The 6,684-nt window shown below is 49.1% G+C and overlaps 1 pseudogene; it reads right to left on the minus strand.

Annotated features, from left to right (window-relative positions):
- Positions 1–2,968: 2,968 nt before the first annotated feature.
- Positions 2,969–6,684, minus strand: part of LOC102828693 — a 56,496-nt pseudogene continuing 52,780 nt past the window's right edge.

Genomic DNA, 6,684 nt, shown 5'->3' on the forward strand with positions numbered 1-6,684 from the left:
GAGTGTAGGGTGAAGGTACAGGCACCAGTGCTTTGGAGTCTAGTGTGAGGGGCATGATTACTGCCTGGTGGGTTGGCCAGTTCTCTGGGTTAGAGGAAGTGGGACTTCGTGCACCCTGTTCCTCTGAGGAAAGCTAGAAGGAACAGGGCTCACATGCTCTTTACTCCATCCTTGTAAGCATCTTGGGTAGAACAGGTGGGTCCTGGTTATTGTGCCCTGCTATCTTTCTTGGATTCCCTGGGTGCTGCAAATGCTTAGTGAACCCTGCCACTAACTGAAAGGGTGGAGGTTCGAGTCCAGTCAGAGGCATCTTGGAAGACAGTTCTGGTGATCTACTTCTGAAAAATCAGCCATTGAAAGCCCTAGGAAGCACAGTTCTACTCTGACATATAAGGGTTGTGACTATATAGAAACTGATCTATTATCTTTCCCCTTTTCTTTTCTCAAGGTGACAATGAGCAGGTCCCTAACCAAGTCACCTTCCTGTCCCACTGCCTTTGAGTGTGGATTTCTTCCCTTACCAGAGAAGTGAGTGTCTAATCTCTGACCCTTTGGGGCTCCTCTCCCAAAGTTGAGAACAGAGTCACTGCCCCCTATCCCTCCAGCTTGGCCTCAGGCCCTCCCCAGGTGGCATCTGTAGATGCTTCTAATGAAGTTCTTTCTGAGTCCGTTTGGGGCACCTACCACCCAAGGAAAAGAGCAGCGGCCGGCCCTTGGCCCAGCTGCTGACAGCAGCAATCCATCTCCATCACGGTAATGGCGTCCCCATTAATCGGCCATAAACTAATAAAGCAAACACTTTCCACCCCTCACCCCCCCAACTTCATTAAGTCTTTAGTACATTAATATGTCTTACTTAGTGTCAGCTAAGCCTCTTCCTCCATTTGGGGTGGACCATGGTGGGGTGGGCGTTTGCCCAGTGGGTGGGTGAACATGACCCCTCCCCTGGCCTGGGCAGAGGAGTTGCTGACTCAGGGCCACTCAACTCCCCCTTCCCATCCCTCTGCCTCTCTACCCACTGCCCTCTGGAGGGGCCTGAGAGGCTGCAGATAAAAGGAGCAGATACAGAAAGACTAGGAAACTCCGGAGCCAGAGAGGTGGAAAGAAAAGAGTTAGGTGGGTGTGAGGAAGACGAAGGATGAGGATGAGGATGGACTGGGGAGGATGGCAGAAAGGAGGAGGAGACAGGATGGGGGAGGAGCTGCACACCTCCAAATTAAATTTGTGATTCAGGCATCAGATGGGCCGACAGCCAGAGATTAATTCGACTGATCGAGTTATAAAGAGCGGGAGGCCTGGGTAATCAATCTTGCAGCTGTCAGGCCGACAGGCAGGAGTATTAACCTGGCGAGACGGCACATATCGAGGACTTTTTCATTTCATTCACCCCAACCACGTCCCTGACCACCTCTGGCCTGTCTCTCCAAATAATAATAATTGTGGCTGTTAACGATGACAGAGACAGGACGAGTCCCTTCCTCTCTCTCATGCCTCAGTCCTGCCACTCCCACAAAGCTGACCAAGTGAGAGGTGGGGAAATTATCAAGGGACTTCAGTAAGACCTTTAGACAGGCCAGAGGTGGGACTGGTAAGGTACTTTAGGATAAAGGTCAATGTCCTAGATCCCGCCTGTCCTCCCTGCAAAGAGTTGCCTGCAGTCATCAGACTCAGTCCCTGATAACTTCAGCTCTAGCAGGGAAACTGCCCCTTCTCTGGCCTCCCACCCTAGTCACAAATGTGAGCACTGGGTGAGTTGGACAGGGGCCCCCTCTCTGAACAGGTCTCTGAGCTGGAACAGCTGTTTCCTGGCAGGCCGCGTCCTCTGCTTCCCACTCTTCTCCCTGCCTGACAGTGTCACTCCACACTTGGGTGTGGGGTGGGGGTGCTTCCCTGTAGAGACTTGTGGAAACACCACCCCTTGGGCATAGAAGGGTGGGGTTGGGCGCTGCCTTGAAGTTGACACCTCTCTTAGCTCCAGCTAATTTTCACATCCTTCAAATTCTGATATCTCTTTCTCCCTCCTTGCTCCGGGGAAAGGAAGAGAGAGAAGGAATTGTGTGTGTGTGAAAGAGAGAAGGGAAGATACTATGGGGCCTTTAGGGTCTACTGGGAGTACGCCAGAATCTAGTCAGCTCTCCAAAATCATCAAGCCAGGGAGGGCTGTGGGAAGTAGAGGCCTTGGCGAGGCTTTGGATAGGCTGGTGTAAAGAGACCTAAGTTCCCTCTTCCTTTCTCAGCAAGAACCAGGCACAAGGTTAATGAAGGGGCTATGATCTCTGTGCAGTGCTGCAGGACACGTACTGGACTGTGAATCACAATGTTGGTGGTGCAAAACTACCTGCTGCTCCTTGGAAACCCTGTACAGGGTCACTATGAATTGGATCAACTGTACAGCACTTAACAACAACATGATCTTTGTAGTTCCAAAACAATGTTACCTGCTAATACAGTTATAGTTATTTTTACCAACCTAGGGGACAACCCCATTCTTGCAGATAATAACATAACAACAATAACTTATCATTGTGTTTTCATTAAGTGCCAGCTACTTGTTCACAAAAACCCTGTGAAGTAGGTTTTATTTTTAACCCCATTTTACAGATGAAAAACGGAGGTTCAGAAAGGTAGGGAGATTTGCTCAAGTCCACACAACCAGGAAGCAAGGAAGTCAATATTCATCCCCTTTCCAGAACCTCAGTATTGACTCATTTTTCTCCAAGGTCCGCACCCAACTCCACCCTTCACCAAGGTTGCCTAGTTGTTGTTGTTGTTAAGTGCCATCGAGTCGGGTCCGACCCATAGTGATCCTGTACAGGGTTTCCGAGGGTGTAAATCTTTACGGGAGTAGAAAGCCTCATCTTTCTCCCGCGGAGCGGCTGGTAGTTTCGAACCGCTGACCTTAAGGTTCGCAGCCCGATTCGTACCAGTTAACTGATTCTGAATAACTTCACTTGGAAACAGTGATCCCTCAGTGGGGAGGATGTTGATCCTGTTTGTTCGTGGGAGGGGGTGCTTGATGTCAGAGAACATTCATCCAAGGCAAAGGTCAGAGTAGGGGGCTCCACCCAGGAGGGTCCCCCTGTGCCCTGTCCCAGGTCCCATGACCTCTTGGGAAAAGAGAGTGTGTTGGCTTGCCCACACCAGCCGTCCTCCCCAGTGACAAAGCAATTGGAAGGATGTCATGCTGGGGCTGGGGGTGGGTACTGACTTGGATGGGACAGAAGAGAAAATCCTCCCTCTTCACCTCCTGACCTAGTGGGGCTGGGCCTCAGGGGGGTGGGGAAGTGAGCCTGCCTGGGGCATCAGAGGTTGGAGGCTGGAGCTGAGCCAGTCCCTCTCCCAGGCTCCCTGGGACCCATTTCAAGTGGCTGCTTCCAGTGGGGCCAGTCAGGGGAGGGGGGAGCGGGAACAGGGAGCCTGTTTCCAAGCAAAGGTTCAAGGGTCTCCCTTCCTGAGTCCCCACCCCCTTGCTTAGGGCAGTCACTAATTCCACCCTGTCAGTCTCCTGAGATTACTCCTTATCTGAGACCAAAACTCAAGTCCCTGGAGATTTTGTGTGGGTCACCTTACTCTACCTTGAGTTAGTTCTTGGTCTTGGGATGGGGAAGAATGGAGATGTTTAGTACTTAAGGTTTTGATCCCAAGGGTGGCTGGGAGTTTAACCTGTTCTGGGCACTCTTTGTGCACTTCCAACCTCCTTTCCCACACAACTAGCTTTTCAGCCATCAGGATTCCTCAATATTGGGGTTTGGGGATTGGAATTCAGGGACTTTTGTGGTGGCAGGGATAGGAGTATTCTTGGTGTCTTGTCCTTTCATTCCATCAAGATCAACGTGGAATCAGACTCGAGGTCTGTTTTCTCAAGATTTCTATGACTGTCCCTCAAATCTTCCCCATGTCTAGTTTTCCACTTGTAGGTGGTGGATGTTGTTACATGCCATTGAGTAGGTTCTTATTCATAGCAACCCTGTATAGGATATCCTAGGAGCTGATTCAAACCAACCTTGCGGTCCAGTGCTTATCCTACAGTGTCACCCCAGGACTCTACTTGTAGGTAATGGAGATCATTTCTACCATGGTCTACTTCTGCTTTAGGGATGGTGAAAAGTGGGGCTCTGGGGAGGAAGAGATGAGAGATGTTTTAAGACAAATCAAGTAGAACACATTTTACAAAAGCTGGTTATCTCTGTGTGCCTCAGTTTTTTCATATATAAATTGAGAGAAGGAACATCTACTACTTTGGATTGTTGTGAGGCACAAGTGAGTGTCCCAGCCTTGACGAGCTCTTGGACAAGGCTGGGAGGACGTCTGTGTGCTGGTTGGGCTTGGTTTGTGGGATGTTTGCATATCCATGTGTCTGTTTCAAGAGAGGAGCTACTTGGACATCAGCCAGGCTGTGTATAGATGTGAATGTGTGTGTCTGCATGTGTGCATGTGGATGTAGGCTCAATGGTTGGCACCAAAATATTTGCTGATTAATCTCTGTCTTCCACACACCCAGCCCTGGTCCCTGGGAAGCTCTAGCGCCTGAGTTGGTGCCCAATGGGCCTGAGGGGGCAGGATCAGGTCCAGGAAGATGGATTTCCCTGTCCCCTTGGCCCCACCCATCAGAGGAGGGGTAAGACTGCTTCATTATATTTAATGGGATTGTTGGGAGGGACAGTAGTCATGGGGCATTAGCTGCTAATTGGGTCCGTAATAAAGTTAATAAAGCTCTTATGGTCTTTGCCATTAAGTGTAATTAAGGGGGTGCTCTGTGGTGGGGGGTGTTGGCGGGGATTGGGTACTGGGCTCTTGCTGGTAGGAAACAGCAAGAACAGGAGCAGGTGATAGGGAAGCTGGAAGCCATGTAAGGCTGGGAGCTGTACCAGCTTCTAAAGGCCACTCTGGCTAGGATCCCTAGCATGGATGGATCTTTGGGGGCTACAGTGGGTGAGATAGACAAATAGTGAGAGTCCAGGGGAAAATGACTAACCTCAGCCCAGAGGTCTACAGCCTGGGAAAGATTCAGAATACAGAAGAAATGTCTTCCCAGGAAGGATGTTGTTGTTGTTAAGTGCCGTCGAGTCAGTTCCGACCCATAACGACCCTGAACAGGGTTTCTGAGGCTGTAAATCTTTACATGAGCAGAAAGCCTCATCTTTCTCCCATGGAGCAGCTGGTAGTTTCGAACTGCTGACCTTGCGGTTCACAACCCGATTTGTAACCACTACGCTACCGGAGCTCTTTTCCCAGGAAGGATGGCATGAACAAATTATAAGCTTTGGGGCTAGAAATCCAGCTCATGTTTGCTGTGTGACCCTGGAAAAGTTGCATAACCTCTCTTGGCTTTGGCTTTCCTTCCTGTAACATGAGGGTAATAATATAATGGTCATGAGGAGCCTGGTAGCGTAATGGGTTACAAATTGCTAACCGCAAGGTCAGCTATTTGAATCTACCAGGTGCTCCACAGGAGAAAGATGAGGCTTTTACAGTCTCAGAAACTCTACACATGGTGGCTGTGAGTCATAATTGACTCCACGGCACACAACCGCAACCACCATGAGGATTTCAGAAGCCACTATGGAGGGAGGAGCCTAGACAAATAACTGGGGTACTATTGTGCTTTTTACAAGCATTTAATTATTTGATATTAAATTGTGCAAGGAATACTTGATGAATTATTGTTGTCTATACAGAAGCAGGAGGAAACAGTCACTGGAGAAGGATATCATGCTGGGTAAGATGAAGGATCAGAGAAAAAGAGGAAGACCCCCAATGAGATGGATCGGCCAGGTGGCATCATTGATGGCGTCAAGTGTGGCAGCGGTAGTGAGGTTGGCTGTGCATGGGGTCGCTATGAGTCAGTTCTGACTCGATGGCACCTGACAACAACAACAACAACATATAAAAGCATGGAGTACTGGTGTGGTGCTGTTGGTTAATGCGCTGGACTGCAAAGTCAATTTTGAACCAGGAGAACTGTGGTTCATGTTCAACAGCTGGTCCTTGGACACCCTATACAGGGTCGCTATGGGTCAGAACCCAACTCAACGGCACTTAACAACAACAACATACAGAAGCCTAAGGAACTCTGGTAGCATAGTGGTTACTAGTTGGGCTACTAACCTCAAGGTCAGCAGTTCAAAACCACCAGCCATTCCGTGGAAGAAAGATGAGGCTGTCTGCTCCTGTAAAGATTTGTTGTTGTTGTTGTTAAGTGCCATGGAGTTGGTACCAACTCATAGCGACCCTATGCACAACAGAATGAAAAATTGTCCTGTCCTGGGCCAACCTCACAACTGTTGCCACACTTAAGCCCACTGATGCTGCCACTTTGCCAATCCATCTCAATGAGGGTCTTTCTCTTTTTCTCTGACCATCCACCCTACCAAACATGATATCCTTTTCCAGTGGCTGGTCCCTCCAGAAAATATGTCTGAAGTATGAGAGACGAAGTTTGGCCATCCTGGCCTCCAAAGAGTACTCTGGTTTCACTTCTTCCAACACAGATCTGTTTGTTCTTTTGGCAGCCCATGGTACTTTCAATATTCTCCTCCAACACCCTAACTCAAATGCATCAATTCTACTACAGCCTTCCTTATTCACTGTTCAACTTTTGCATGCATATGAAGTTATTGAAACCTGGCTTGGGTCAGGCACCTTAGTCCTTAAACTGACATCTTTGCTCTTCAACACTTTAAA

This window comes from Chrysochloris asiatica, unplaced genomic scaffold, assembly GCF_000296735.1.
Source record: "Chrysochloris asiatica unplaced genomic scaffold, ChrAsi1.0 scaffold00003, whole genome shotgun sequence".
NCBI classification, from domain to species: domain Eukaryota; kingdom Metazoa; phylum Chordata; class Mammalia; order Afrosoricida; family Chrysochloridae; genus Chrysochloris; species Chrysochloris asiatica.